We start from the raw sequence: 16,992 nt of genomic DNA, 5'->3' as shown, positions 1-16,992 counted from the left end.
ATACATTTGACTAAAATTAGAAGGTAATATAAATCCATGAAAATAATCTGTGTAACAATTTCAAAGGAGAGAGCAGTGGGAGGGAGAAGATGCCTTAAGATGGGAAAAAAAAAAATCATGTTTCACAAGAATCAATTAGAAGCTTAAGAGGGGAAAAAAACAAAGTAGTGTTATGAAGTACATGGGACCTGGGGACACACAGAGGTTGGAGACTCAAATCCATCCTCTAGTGCAGAAGAAGCAAAGCCACATACTGCATTTCATAGGACAGAGGCCAGCAGCCATTAACGTTTTTTAACTTTCTAAACTTCCCTAAGGACCACTTGGCAAAAGAGGAATGGAAGAATTTCTCTTTGTCACAGAGGAGGATGAGGGGTCTGTTGGCACTGCAATAAATATCTCTCAATATCAACAAACACCTCTGATAAATACCTTTCTTTTGTTAATACTAAATAATTTTGAAATATGCAAATTTTACCAAGACAGTAAAAATGCTGAGGTAAAAAAGGTGTTTAAAAATCCAACATCTTAGTGGGAAACTCAAATAAAAGTATAGTCTGTTTTAAAGAACAGGAAATAAATTCAATACTTTTTAGTATAAAGATGATAAATCTTGGAAAAACTTAGCTGAGTGTGGATATAGCCCTGCCCTGAACTTACGACTGCAGAAACTTATGAGATAAAAGTTTCCAAGTAGAAAAAAAGGCATTATGTATAATCACTTAAAGGTTGGAGCTATTTAGGTGGAATGTTTTTTATTTGGTCTACTTGTGCCAGGGAGGTATTTGGAGAGGCAGAAGGAAGCCAGAGCACAGAGGAAAAAAATTAAGATGCCAAAACTTGCTATGACTACAAAAACACAAGTCTTAAGACAGTTTGTGGCAGAGTACTGGCTAAAATTAAGTTATAGATGTGAGAGACATAACCATCTCTATATTTTTATCTCTGAAAGGCTTAGTAAAAGCCCAGGATTGTACCAAAGATCCCAAATTCAGTTATTGTTGCTAGAATCCAAAGTAGTTATTCATGTAAAAAGTGTAATACTGGATTAAATGATCCGAAATTTGTTTATTTATCTAAATCTATGTTTTTTAAAAAAATGTTAGCATATGCCCAGCTTGGTTAGATACTGATGAATTGTTTAGGGTGCTTTTCTTTCATGAAAGCACTCTGGGATCTGATACCACCCGAGTGCTGAGTATCTTTTTCTTCCCACTGGCTTCCCATCAGATGCCCTTGAGGAAGAAATTACCTTCCCCGTTTTCCAGGTTTCCTGGACTCTGAGCATACATGCTGGGTCAAAGAAAATGAAGCAGCTTTCCTACCTGCTGCCCAGATGTAACTTTGTAAAGGATCAAAAACATGTAAGCTTGTAGTAATTGTGAATAAACAAATCAAATAATTACACAGTCTGCAACAGAAAGGGTGTGAGTTTGGAAAACTTCCTATCCTCTTGAGCCCTATGGCTGGGTAAACAGAGACATAAAATAGCTGAGTGATTTGCTCAGGGTCTAGTCTGTGAGTATGACGTATCAGTGCTTCGGGAGAAATCACTTTTGCATGAAGATCTGTGTGACATTTAAAAGTAATAATTTCTTTTAAAAATGTATGAAGATGTTTCCAACAAACATGTTTTGTCCCTTTCTTCCCTCTGAAACTTGTTATTCTTCCTTCTTTCTCCTTTTGATGTCAAATCAGAATTCAGACTGGCATTATAACCTTGAAACATCTGGAAAATCTAAATCCAGAAAGAAAAAGTCTTCTCTTATTCTGAGTAATTAGAAGATCATAAAATTCATAAAGGTTTGGTTTTTGTTTTGTTTTGTTTTGTTTTTTCACTTTGGCTTTCATATCTGGGAAGAAAAGGATTTTTATGCTTTTACACCCCAGTGACACAATGTTCTCATGAGGACATTCCTTCCTACCACCACTTTTCTTCAGAAAACATACCTTATATTAGTAGTAGTTGATCAGAAAAATATATTTGCTATTCAATCACTGACTTTAGTAGAAGACTGGCTTCTTAGAGTGCCTGACTCCACCAGTGCAGGACACTGATTCTGCTGATTCAGTGATATTTGCCAAAACTGATGGACTGAACTTGTAAAGGAAGTAAGGTAGACTTAGATGTAAACTTCCCACTATTTACAATTAAATATTGCATTTGTATTGGCTATTTTATATTTTTAAATTTATCTTAAGAAAACCTACAATTGTCAGTACTTTCATGTGCTAAACAACAGACTGGTAAAATGTTTTAAGCTTAAATTATTTCTATTAGAAGATAGGTGTTTGTGGTAAGCAAAATACTGTCACAGTAAACAGAACTATTAAAAATACCGGAAATACCAATATTAATGGTTGGTAAAAATGAACTGGTCTGGATCCGGGTGTACATATAAGCTAGACCTGTATTAGACAGACAACAGGGGCTGCATAGTCCCCAGATCAGATTATCATATGGCAGTGGATAGTGAGATATTTTGGGCAGAGATTTAACTCTCTCCCTGAAAAATCCGTGTCTCAAATTCACTGCTGATAAACATTTCAAAGTCCTGCAGGAGTTATGTGTAAAACACCAGTTAGTATCCCTTTCTAAAATGCCTCACCAATGGAGATTGATCAGGAAGGAATTTTTCCAAGAATACCCTAATAAATTTCCTGACAAGGAAATTTTTGGACAAGCTTTGTAGCAATGCAATGACCAATGACATATTTGGCCTTGTAATTCCTAAAATATTCTATCCTCGCTATTAATGATTGATAGGGGACTGGTTCATATTTGAATTTAACAATCAAGCAGTGCATGCTCATTTTTCAAAACAAAAATACAGCACCTCTTCAAATAAGTGACAACATGTTCCCAACACAGCTTGTGGTAAAACTGCAAAATGATAAGTAGGAAACATATTTAGTGAGAGTTGTCTATCGATAATAGACCTGAATTAAGAGTGAATTAACATCAGCCCGTTTGTCAAGGCAATCAGAGGTGGGAGGTGAGGGAAAGAGGAAACAGTTCTGTCTGCTTGCAGAACACTTGTGGGAGTCTCTGAAATTGTGGACATGTATGAACATACATATCTGTGCTTTTAATATGCTAAAAGATAAAGCAATGTTCCCTGGTAAATGTTCCCTAGTAAGTCTTTAACTATATTATAGTCATATAGATATGCTATATCTGCATTACAGTTGTTTTAGAATATCTAAAGGAAGTCTTAGAAAATAAGTTTCTTCTGAGGAGACTGCAGTAGAGCAAACTGGAAAATTGAAAGCTATATTTTAATAAGAAATACTGAATTAAAAAATCTGATGCTATCACATGAAAAGTTTAGTTCTAAGGATGGTTTTCTGACAAGAAATGGCAATTAAAAATTTGAGCACTGTCACCTGACACTTTTGAAATTCTGGGTTTAGTTACTGTCTAGTGTCTCTAAATATTCAATTTCATCCTCTTCTTTCTCCATTACTCACCTATTACACTGCTGATTCATCATGCTGCTACAAATAATTGTAACATCACATTCATTATTTACAAAAGGGGGCCCCACTTATATTCAGTTCTTCACACTAGTTAATTCTATTCAAGAAGTCTCTGGAACAGCTGTATGGATAGGTTCTGGGACAAATATATTTATGGAGGGAACATCACTTTCTAAGATGTGTATTAATTTCTTCCTATTTTTAATAGCACACTAATTTTGATTAGTAGTACGATTTCACTGTTTTGAGTCATTCCTCAGAAAAGAGAATCTGAAATTCAGCTATTCATGCAGGATTAAGGGTACTTCTATTTATTCAGAGATTTCAGAACAATCAGAATAGATGAGCATTTGTACAGGGAATAAGGAATAGCACTGGCAACGCCTTTGGAAATTAATTAAAAGATTTTATACGTAATTTAGTTGAATCAAGTAATGAAGTGTGAAGACCCATGTTTTTAATGCATGTCAGGAACACTTGGGTATTTGAATGTTGTCCCAACTGAATATTCATTCATTCATATCTTCCATTTTTAAAATACTTAAAATTGCCTTCTAGCCATGCAAGAGCACTCTACTCTTCATTTCCCCTCATAGGGGATTTGAGCATATTTGAAAGACTTAACTCTGAGTCAATTGTTATTGCAGATCCATCAGAATGGAACTACCTTTTTAATGGAATAATTGTAAGCTTTTTTTTTGTGTGTTTTGTCTCTGCAATACATCAAAATGAAAGGTGGACTACTGATTTAATCTAATTTAATCCATTTCTAGTGACACAAAGCTGAGTTAATACAGCAGTGGGAATCATGAAAAATTTTCACATTTAATTATATAATTATGAAAGTACAGGCACATCTAAATTCCTTCTGACTTACTTCTATGCTATAACAGGTTTTCTTTAGACTTTTATGCAAGAATGGAATGGGAAATGTAAATAAAAAAATATTATTGGAAGTGGTACTTCCATTTTAATCTCAAAGGGAAACAGATGTCATTTAGAATAGACATTTGCTGGCATCAGATAACTGTTGAACTTTTGAGGTCACATAGTTTCAAATTTTCCATTCTGACAACTCTGCAGAACTCTGGGAAATTTAAATGAGTGACAAAATTGTCACGTACTACAAAGCAAATGAATTCTAATTAGTGCTACTGGAAATCTGTTAAATTTGTGCCAATTTTTGACAAGCAGGACTGAAGGAACAATCAAAAATCTTCTAGTCTGAAGTCAGGGCTAAACAAAGACACATTCACTAGGTTACGTAGTTATCTTTGCCAAGTTTTATTTTCGATAAAAATGTTCTGGTTTATGAGTTATCCATAAAAGATTTAGAATTACAGAATTACCCTTTTTTTCCTCTGTTGAGAACTTGCCAAACTAGAAGGTGAAGCCAGCTCTTCAGCAACTTTAATGCATGAAATTTTTAAAATAATAATACAATAGAGCAATGTTTGCAGGTCAGAGTGCTAAGGCCTTTTCAGTCCTGAAATCCATTATGAGGAAAGCAGGCATTCCACTGGTTAAGTAAAACCAGAGTACGGACTGAAGTTAGATATTTTTCTCATCTGCAACAGTCTCTAAAGAGGACTCAAAATTATCATTGATTCGACAAACCTTGTTGATTTCCTCCCCCCACTGAAACTGGAATAAACATTGCTGATTTTGTTGCAGAATCACAACTTCAGCTGAAATTACACTTTATCTTGCCAAAGCATATTTGCTCATATAGTGCACCTGCTTCATCACTGATGTCAGCTGAGCCCTGGAAAGGGTGATTTCTAGATAAACACAACCGTAGAACCAGCCATGATACTATAAAACTTATGGGCAATTGCTCTGTTTCTATCATGAAAAAAAAAGGAAAAGAAAACTGCAGGCATAAGCTAGTGAGACTGTTAGTGCAACATTTACTAACATTGGAGGGGAGATGTTAACCACCCAAAGCACCAGTATTAACATGTTTTACCCGCTGAAGTGGCCCACAGGAAGGTAAAAGTCTGCACTCTTGTGCACCTCGTGTATCTGACAGCTCCCTGTGAAAGCATCTGGGGCCTCAGCTAGTTTGCAGGGTTCAGTTAGAAAAAATGTGTGGTGTGAGAGGCTTTGCAGCAATTTGCTCATACGCATGCTAGGTAAGTCCCCAAACCCTTGAGCTAGCTAGCAGGAACATGGTGACCCTTCTGAGAAGTTCTAGCAGGACCCTGCACACAGTGAAATGTGGGACCCTTACTCCAAAGACCACTTTTTTCTACTGTCCTTGGTAAATTCTCAACAATAAAAAGAAAAAATACAGTCACTTAAACTCAATGAAATCTCTTTCAAATCTTAACTACTGAAGTAATGACCCATATTTACAGAACAGAAGTTCCACTGATAATCTAATTATTAATAGATATATGCTTGAATATATTAAAAAACTCTTTATAAAGCACTGAATTTTGTTTTCAATACCAAATACTTTCTTCTTTTATCTGTCCTTTGCCTTTCCCATTCACACTGCTTCTTGTTTATTTTTCCTTAACTCCTTGCCCATGTAGAAGTGCCACTGAGTAGTGACATGCGTTGTGACCATAAAACCAAGACAGTAGTGATTCCAGCATATTCTGCTATCTGTAGCAGTCCACATTCAGATATAAGCTTAAGGATACTCTTCTAAGCATCTTCACATGTGAATTAGGCTCCCTTAGATTTGCATCTAATTATTAAAGTGTATATTATTACGTTCTGTCCCACTGTATCACCTCCTGCCACAGACTGCCTGCGCTAGTGACCAAGGATCACGCTAACGCTGTAGCTCCACTTTTTCTGCTTTATTGCTGAGCATCACCACAGACTGTTTATCAGCACTCAGTGACAATAATGTAACAGGATCATAATTAGGGTGGTAAGGAACCCCCAGATGCCATCTTAATCTACCGTCCGGGCTCAGACAGGCCTGGACTGACGAGGTTGCTCTGAGCTTCAGCCCTGAGCTGCCACGCATGCTGCCAGCACTGACCACGAACAAAGCGCAGCTTGGCACCCTGCCCTGCCAGCCCCCACCCCGCCTCAAACTGCTCCCCACAACGGCGGGGGGGTCACCCAGTGCCCGCTTGGCAGGCCAGATTGAGAAAGTGGTCCTGACTAACTAAATATAGTCCTGACTGACGAAATGAGCATGAGGTAGAAAGACGGTGGAGCATCATTAGACCAGCTCAGGCCCAGTCTTCCTCTGTGGTCTGCAGCTGCTACTAATTTTGCTCATAAGAACCACAAACTACAGCTCACCAACTGAGAAATAACCTTTTTTTTTTTTTTTTTTCTCTCAAAGAAGAGTTTAAACAAGTTATTCTCAAAGCACGTTGAAAACTGTTCTTTTGACTTGCTTGGCTTTATACTATTTGTTACCAAAAAGCAATCCCCTAAGTAAAAGGATGTTACTGATAAATCTGGATTTGATGAATGGAACGTATTTGACAGTTAATTTTTTTAATTTTTTTTTTCTGAAGATGAACAAAGTGTACAAAAATTCATTAAGAATTTGAGATTTTCAAATATTTCCATAAATAAGCAAGTCTGCAGAATATTCTTGAGGTTTGAACATCAGAAAGGTATCTGTAGTCCAATCAGTAGTGTTATTTATGATAATATTTGATACAACTCAGTCAAAAACCTTAGAAGTAGCAAAACTTGGCACTTGATTTATTTTCTTAAAATTAATTGTTAACAACTGAGGGATAGATTGCTTCTCTTTAATTACTGACCAGACCAAGTTTCAAGTTTCCTCACCCATTACTTGTTCTGCTTGGTCTTTTACACAAGTGCTTTTCTAAAATACCATTCACCCACATCCTGTTCAACCCCAATGGACTATTAATGTGCTGCTGGCTGGCATCAGTTCAGTTGTGCAGAGTGGTCTGCTAAAGGCACAACCGAGGTCCAACTTATTCTTCACCTCGCCTTTGCATTTGCTCTGGAAAGGAAAAGAGAGATAATTAGACAGAAAGAATGTAGAGTGTTTCCTATCCATGTGTCTTTGGATCCAAAGTTACCCTATGCAAGTTAGAAGTGAGATTTTTACATCTCCTGTATGCCAAAGCAAGAAGCACAGGCCCAGGCAGAATATGCAGTAAACTAAAACCAAAACTCATTCCAGCAAAGGAAAGCAAGATGCTGAAGTCTGTTGAACTAAAATTACATTTTTTACTAATTACTTAATGCTAGCTCATCCATGTGATAGTGCCTATAGGTTTTCCTTTTAAATAGCCATTAACAGTAAAAAGATAAAATGAAAAAGTGACAGAGAATTAATGAACAGAGATTTTACATCTCATGAACCACTCTTCAGGTTTTTAAAATAAACTCAAATGCTGCATAAATTATGATGTACTGTTAAAATAATCTATTTCAAAAATTAAACAGAGTTGAAGGGTTAGTAGAAATTTATTAGACTTGAACAGAATATGGCATCTTTGAAGAAATTTATATTAGGCTAAGTAAGGAATGTTATTGAATTAAAATTAATGAGTAGAGAAAATGTACTCACCCAGACTGTTCCCGGTGATTGCAGGTAACTTGAGATGAAAGAAAAATAAATGGGTTTCTAGAAGTTCTAGTCATTTTTGCTTAGATTCATCTTATTTTATTTCAGCCATGAAAAAAGATACATCTTTAATCTAAGGTAGTCATCCCGGCTCACTCTCTAGTCAGTGGAGAGAAATAGCTATCTCCAGAGACCTATTCATTCCATCTTAAAATGAATGAGATGAATTACCTTTTACCTCTTGACTACAGAGGACTGTAGATGGTAATTTAGACTAAGAATGGGATTTATTTCCCTAGTCCTTTGTTCTCCAAAATCTAGATGTCTAGTGTAAAGATTGGGCTACAAAAATTCAAGGCTTTTTAATTTTTGTGATTCTAGAAGACAACCCAGTGAGGATTTAATGGTTAGCATCTCTACAGGCATCAATCTGGCATCCATCAGCAGGGCTTAACTGGTAATAATATAGCTTCCTTTGTGGCTGTTATTCCAGCCAGTGTGCTGAAAGCACAGTCAAATCTCTTTCATTATAGAGGCTGACTGGGTTCTTGTTATTTGGGACCTATATATTATACTGGCCTCTCGTATAGCCTGTATCTGCCATGCCTTCTGATTCGAGCTATGGAACTGGTGACAGAAAGCACTTGTTTGAAAGGAAAGAAGGTGAAGCTTCCATGTGGCTTCTTCATCTGCTACCTTCTGTTTCCTCCCTCCCCAACAGTACAGGTGTGGATATTTTCATATAGGCTCTTTGTGCAAACCTCCTTCTGTACTTTTTGTGTGTACCAAGAAAGTGAAGATTATAAATGCTAATCACCAACATTTATTTACATTTACCAATAATCTTCCTTCCTACAGCAGGTTTCACTTCTGGTGATGATCAACACTTCATCTGTTAGTGCTGATTAACTTGTGTCATGTTCTCCACAATAATATCCCTTAGGAAGCACGTTCTTTAGGGACTTGAGTAAAATACCAGATGTCAAAAGTTCAGATGAAGACCAGTAATCCAAAAATTGACATTCAGCCACTCTGATACCATAATGTTTCTGCTTAAACATCTAATTTCTAAAGATAGGTATTTAAAAAACCCAAACCTTCACCTTTGATTAAACTGGAATTTCTAAATATCAGTGCTTTAATAGTGTTCAAAGAAAAATGACAGTGATGCATGAATGGACTTTCTTAAATATGGCATATTGTGCTGATAGGGCAAACAGGATAACACAAGAGCAAAATAAGACTGAAATAAATCTAGAGATTCTCTGTATGGAATGATTAAATTCTCCCCCTTCCCCACCGTTTTCCCTTGCATGTGTAAGACCCAAATTCAGTATCACACATAAAGATCCTAGCAATTTTTTAAAGGAAGGGGCATATTGGTAGGCAGAAGGAGTACCTATCAGTGTAAAAAAGTATTATAGCCCTTATTTTGAAAAGATGTCCAAAATTATATTTCAGGGTTTAAGCTGTTCTGTTAGTATTAATAATTGGGTGACAGGCAGAGACAGCACATGCTGTGGATAGACGTTTTATGTGACCCAGCATGGAAATTCTTATTTTGTCTCCTTGGATTGTTGGATTGTGCAAGTTGAAAATTGAAATAGAATTGAGGTAGTGGGGAGGAAGAGGGGAGAGAAGGAAAAGAAATAACATACGAATTGAGCACAGAGTATGACACTGCTGTAACAAAAGGGAACATAAAAAGGTTGGCAGGAAGACATTAAGTTATTCTTCATCTAGCCATACACATCTATGAAAGGCAAACTATCTATTATAATTTCTCATCTCTTGTCCCATGAACTCCACTTACAGTTTTGTGTCAACAAGTATGACAACTCTACAATTTTGGTATGCCCTCAGGAAAAAATGCTTTGGTGATGTAAGGCCCACTCCTCATACTTCCCACATCTCATTTAGATTTAGTGATTTCAAAATTATGCAGCAGCTGACTAGGAAAGTGCTCTGCAGATATCACTTGTTTGTGCTGTTGTCCTCTGAGGCTTCAACAAAGATTCTCTTTGCATTGCACTCTTCCAGAAAATCACGTCCATATCATCCTCTGTTATTGCTTCCTGTGCTGTACCATATAGTTCATGTGACACTCAAGCAGACAACTAAGATAGATGAGACTTTTAAGCAAAATTTCTGTTGCCAAAGCTAAATTCCTGGTTTTAATATGGAAGTTATTTTTGCCTAAGTGAGTTTAACTGCTCACTAGTGCTGAGTTCATGTTAAATTATGGTTGGTCACAAAATGTCTTTGGGAGATATCTAAGTAGAAATCTTGTGCCAATTAATCTGTCCTTCTCTTATTCATGTAGTCAGGGGATGAAAGTTCCTTAATTTTGGATCTTCTATTAAATCTGAGTTAAATAACCTATGCAGACAAAGCAGCTTTGAGGCTGCTCTTTACCCTTGCCTGTCAATGTAAAGAGCTCTTCATTCTCCACAGCAGCATTTTTTAAACACATTCACAGGATGACCTTATTTCCAGACTCTTGACCTTATTTCTGAGGTCTGTTATCAAGCCTTAATTCATTTGATAGTCCAAAATAATCCTAAAAAAGCTTAAATAAATATAGATGAAGCCTAGCAAAGTGTAAATAAAAGTCACAGATAATACAGCCTTGGTTTGGCTTTATGTTATGTGAATAGAAAATAAGATGACTAGAAACTGTTGTCAGGAAGAAGAATCAGAAATAACAAATGATTCAGAGCTTTACATGAGCAAAGATTGAAAGGCAGCTTGATCCAAAATAGACCAATATATATTTTTTTAAAATGTGAAATGATTTAAAATTAGTCATAGATATATTTATTTGTATTATGTAGTTGAGAATCATATAGTGACATTCACTTACCTCATGCACAATAAGAAAATAATTCTGTACTAGAGAAAAGATTATAAGGAAGTGCTGTGCTTTAAATGGTATTTGCCTTGCACTAAACTTACATTCAGGAACAGGCTCCAGTTTCCATTGGGTTCAGTCTCCTGGATCTTTGAAACTGTGTCTCTAAACTGAAGTTACCTGCCTTTCCAGTGAAAGTGCCATTTATTCATTAGTGATATTCAATTTATTATTTGAAGTTTTGAGTACAAACATTTTTTCATTTATTATCCAGACACTCAGATTTTATACTCTTATGGTATGTAAATTATCTGTGTTTTATCTGCAACACACTAGTCTTTATTTATCATTGTATTATGAGTTTATGATTTTAAGTGAAGTGCTTTATTATTCTGAGAGGTAGGTTTCTCTGGCAGCTGTTGTTTCCCAACTTATATCAGGTATCAACAGTTCTGGTTGCAAAAGCCACTTCTGCAACAGAATTTCCATCAGGTTCATGACTTTATTGATAATCTGTATGACCCCCAGAGGTTCTGTATCTCTACTTTGGGAGCTCTTGGTCTAGCACCTCAGAGTTTTAAGAGCTATTTTAAAAGCTAGTTTTATTTCTTCTATTTTTTTCTTTTATTCTAGAAATATGTTTTATTTTATATTCATTTATGTGATTTTATTCACTCAATTTACCCATTTTATTTGTTTATTTTTTCGTCTCCCATCAAAGCTCTTGATGTGCAATATATTTGATAAAAATAATAAAAAAAAAATCAGGATGTGATTTTTTTTAGATAATACTCTGAAAAGAAATCTTCTTTATGCCAGTTTCAGACTAATTCTACCTTTATTTTGAAGGTAATATTTGAGGAAAGGTATGATTTCTTCACATATCCTCGGAGAGGGCAATGCACCCTTATCACAAATGACAAAAACAGAGTCAGAAAGATCTTCAATGTGTGCAATACCTATTTGCTAACATTTAAATTTCATGATATCCAAGTAAAAATAAAATGGAAAATACTTCCAGTAATTGCAAGTATGTTACAGTGCCACTTGGTTAGGGTCTCCCTTTCTTGGTTTGCCTATATGTTGTCTAATCTACACATCCAATCGATACTTTATATGTAAACTATATGTATTTAAATTACAAATTAAGAACTGTGTCAGGAAAACTACTTTTGGGAAAAGCACTCCCACATAAGCAAAAACTATATTTAAAAGACTATTTTCTCTTGAATAGAGGGGAAAAGAGGCATAATGGTGACATCTTGATGTTATGTAATAGAAAGAGTAAAAATAAGAGAAATATGCATAAGCAGTATCTCCTTAAGAGGAAGCAATGAATGTCAGTGACCGTTTCAAAATGAGGAAAGAAGGACCTAGACTGTAAACATGGGTAAGAATTTATTTGAAATAGGTACTGAGCAATCCAGACTTGTCTGGACTAAAAATTTTACTTAAAAGGATAAATGGAGGAATGTATGGATTTCAGGATTTTTAAAGTCCTTCTGCTATCTCTCTGGGACAGTTACCAGTGAGGTAAACTAACAGGATGTAGCATACAGCTGAGACAATTTTCAGAATTTATATATGCTGACATATAGCTGGTAGAGTTGTACTGAGCGTGTCACAGCTCACAGCTATATTACCCACATTAGTAACTCTAATACAGTCATTGCAGCTACTATGTCAATAAAGTTGTAGGATTTGTCTCAATCCTGTATATGGTGCAGGTACGGAACCACTAGAGGCTGGCACGATCCCATATATACTGAAACATAACTGATACAGTTTACTCATTCAGAGTAAATGCTGTCATGAAAGGTGTGCTTAGGAGATGGAGAGAAATGGATGTAGAAGCAAAAGAGGAACAATGTGAATGTCAAAGTAAATGTGATTTTTTTAAGCAGTGATAAAGCTAGCAGTGATTTTGATCAAATCCGGTGACAGAGTCCTTTTGCAGTATGGATAACTACTTTGGAACACTGTAGTTATTGAAGACTCTGAAATACTCAGAGTGCCAGAGTGAGGAAATACATGTTAGATAAAATATGAGGCTGATTAACATATCTCAAGAGTGTCATAACTTCTATTTATGAAAACAGGCCCCACTTTGTAAACAAATTAAGTATATCTTCTTTCTTTGCCTTTCCCCTTCTCTCATAGGATTATGACAAGACAAATGCACACAGGTGAGGAGGAAGAGCAGTGTGAGATATCATCTGTAACAGTGAGTACATTTCTGCATGCAATAGGTTTGTTTAGGCAATGAAAGAAGTTACAGCGGCAATCTCTAATCTGTTATGTCAAAAATCACGCTATGTGCTCTCTGAATTTTTTTAGCCGTCTATCAGAAATGGTGTGAAAAAATGTTGTATCTCTCACTGCTTCTGCTCTGTCAGAAAACAAAGCAGACTTGATAGTAAATCATTATAGCTAGCAGTATTCATCCCTGTGATAAGAGTTGACTTTGTGTCCTTTATTTGTCTAATCGGATAGAAAATCTTACCTCTAGCTGAAGTGTCATAGGTATATGCTTTAAAGGTTAAAAAATCCCCTGAATTTTTATGGTGCTCCCAATGGAAATAGACAAGGAAGTCTACTTTATGTAAAAGTCTTTGTCTTTTTCCATATTGACACATTGGTTTAGAGTAAGGTACTTGATGTTTTTTAGTGTGCATAAAATTCAAAGTTACATACAAGTACATGGCACTATACCTTAATGGAACTATTGAAAGTCACCCGAGTAAGAGATCCAAAAAGCAAAGTAAGTTTAAAATCAGCAACAGACAGCAGAAAAATATCTATATTGTACAAAAGAGTCTTATATCCTTTCTGACCTAAAATTTATACTTTTTTTTTTTTAAATTATGAAATTAAAAATAAAAATGGGTGCTGCCACCAAGTTATTAGATGCAAGGAGTAAACAGCTACTGGAAACAAACAAAAATAATTTCATAATTTTTTGACAATAAAGAAAATTATATGCCATATAGCTCTGTTTTCCTTAAACTGAATTATGAAAATACAACAAACCGTTTAAATGACTGCATTCAGTTGCAATGGTCAAGCCTAAGGGCTATCTAAATCATCTGAGATCTTGACTATACACAGAATTTGTAATATATTAACTGCAGTCATAACACTGAAAAACCTCCTTAGGGATATGTTTAATCCAATGTAACACTGCCCTGAATTAATACAGTTTATACCTCTTTCCTTATGGAGATTTAAATGTTTAGAATGGCATAATGGCATCTGTTTGATTTTGTATGAGTAAAAATATATGGTAAAATCTCTCCATCTAAATGATGATATGAAACTATAGAACAGACCCAACTAAACTTTCTAGAATTTTCCTATATTAACAAAGGCTGGATGTATTCAAATCACAGCAATTAGATGTTGATAGCATTAAGAAAAAGTAAGAAAATCATAATTATACTGTCTTTAATAAGGTTCCTGCTTCATACTGTGCCTGGTGTTCCTTTTACTTTAGCTCTTAGGTAGAACAGGAGGCCCCAAAGATGTTGAGAGACCTGAATCTGGCAGCAGTGAATGGAGTTCCTATTAATGGCTGGAAAGTAGAGTGGATATCAGGTGGGAGAAGGGCAGAGAGGTATTACCAAAGGAACAGAAAGGATGTGGATGCAAGGCACAGGTGAAAAATGTGAGCAAAATACCAAAAAAGGAATGCCCCAAAAAGGTGAGAGTTGGGGTAGGAAAAAGATGAGGATAAGATGAACAGCTGATGCAGCAGAAAGCATGGTCTTCTGGTAGTGATCAGGAAGAAAAAATAACAAGGCAAATGAAAGGTGAAAGACAAGCAGAAACAATAAAGAGAAGGTTAAACCCCAAAGATAAGCAAACCCTCAAAACCCCCAAAATGTGTAAAGCAGAAGCTGCTGCAGTATAGAAATAAATTTTCCAGAGATGGACAGATTCATATTGTCAAGAGGAAAATGAAAAACTAAACTAAAAAGGAGTGCAAAGATCAGAACTGAAGAGGGAAGATGGGAGAGTCAGAAAGGATAGATGTTGTATCAAAGTTGGGCTTTTTAAAAACATTAGTATGCTTGGATATTCCTGTGCAGACCTGATTTATTCTGTTATGTGGGGTGTGCAACCAGCCACAGGCAAATTATTGCTGTAATATTTATTCAAAACAAACACTAATTTTCAAAAGTGAATTCCCTTCCTTTCTTTGTCATGCCTTTCACTTCAAATGCTCTTGGTTTTGTGCTACTCAAAAGTCTTAAGCTAATAGGAGCCGAATGGCTCTTCAGTTCCACTACTGGACATCAGTATTTGGATTAGAGGAATCCAATTCCTATCACTAATGTTATCTGTTCTTGACAGCCTGGGATCTACAACCAAGCTTTCATTGTAGCACATGAAAGGTAAAAGCCAGGAAGAAACCTGCTGTTTACTGAAATCAGAACCCGTGCTGTTAGGTTAAGGTGATGGCATATTCTGATACATCCATCTCCTTCACGTAAAACTTAGAGTTTTAGGGAAGTGGTAGTGTTATGGATTCTCAAATCCACTCTGTCAGTTTTAAAAGGTCACTATTTCTATTACTGAGCACTGAAAATTCCATACAATTTACACCATGTCTCTTCATAATTTCAGTTGTCACTTTACATGGAAGTATTTCAGATCTAAATGACCTTCTATAGCTGTTTAAACCTTGCACTTTGCAGGACTGTATTCAGACCATGTTCTCATTCTTTTCTCGTAAAGACTCATAAACCTATTTAAACCAACTTATTAAATTGCTGGGTTGAGTATATTTAGAGCTTTTTAATTGACATATTAGTCTATAAGAATTTGATGTAGTCCTATGCAATGCTGTGAATGGACTGGATTTAATTTAAAAGTAGAGTCCTGTGGTCTGCAGTTGCTTTCCTGAAATCTCTGGAGCTGTAAGGGTTTGTGTCCCCTTTGGACTGTATCCATACTACCAAGTAAAGGACAGCCAAGAGTTGATCATTGGTCCTCAGTATGAATACCAATGACTGGTTCATGTCTGAATATTTTAGGCCTTTCCTCTATAGAAGAGCTGTCTTGGAAAGAGCTAGCTGAAGTGAACCAAAACAAAGCCAATGCTGTTGAACAGTGACATGGTGCGGATGATTTGGGATCCACTCCCTCTTCCAGTTGTGTACTTTTTTTTACATTGTTTGCTCAATTTTCTAATGAAATCAAATTTGTTCTTATATATAATTTATTACTGAGTTTTTGCTATTACATCTATTTCAAATAAAACAAAAATGTCATCAAGTCAAAGCTGTAATTAATGTTCACTTACTAGATCAATTATTCCCATTAGTCACATCAGCAAATTGATTTAGTGGATTACCAATCTTGTTTTGATTATGTTGTTGGACCTGAAAGATACTCCATCATTTTAACCCCTTCTTGATGAAATTGAAGGGAGGACTTCCAGATAGAGTGTTTTAAATGATGAGAGTGTTGACCTGGTGAAACTATCTGTAGATCATAAATTTCCACTAGATTATATTTTATCCTTAGAATTTGAACTAAGGGATTAAATCTTGCTGAATATTCCAGAATGGAAAGGTTGTAAAGGAACTGTGGATCCTCTTAGGTCTCTCAAAGAAATTGGCTTGTAGACTGCTTCTAATGGCCGGCTCAAATGTGTTTCCCCTAAAGACAGTATGATAAAATTGTGGCTTGTTCTCATCCCTGAGAACAAGGGCCACTTGTTAAAAGGTGTGTGAGACTGAAGACCTATCTTCTTAGAAGACTAACCATTGGAAAGACAGACACTTCTGAATGATAGAATGTTGGGATTTGAGGAGACTGAGTTGTGGAAGGAAAATGAGAACCGTTAGAACTGAAGATTCGAGAGACTAGGAACAATTTAAAAAGTTGTTAAAAAGTTGGCTTCAGATTCATTTATGATAAAAATCTATAGTCATAGAGAGCTATGCAAATGGCATCCTTTTAGTTCTATCACTGTTTTTCCTTTATTTCTGGTAAAAATCCAATAGTTTCAGGAGGTTTGTCTGTAGTAGAGATGCATTATTTTTATCCATGGATTTTCTGAACTATCTATCAAGCAATTTCACTCCCAGAACACATGAGGTGAGAAAGCAGTCAATGGAACTTGGGCAGG

Source organism: Tyto alba, unplaced genomic scaffold, assembly GCF_018691265.1.
Source record: "Tyto alba isolate M040663 unplaced genomic scaffold, T.alba_DEE_v4.0 Super-Scaffold_6, whole genome shotgun sequence".
Taxonomy (NCBI): Eukaryota; Metazoa; Chordata; class Aves; order Strigiformes; family Tytonidae; genus Tyto; species Tyto alba.
The sequence above is the reverse complement of the archived record's forward strand: the minus strand, read 5'-3'. Positions refer to the sequence as shown.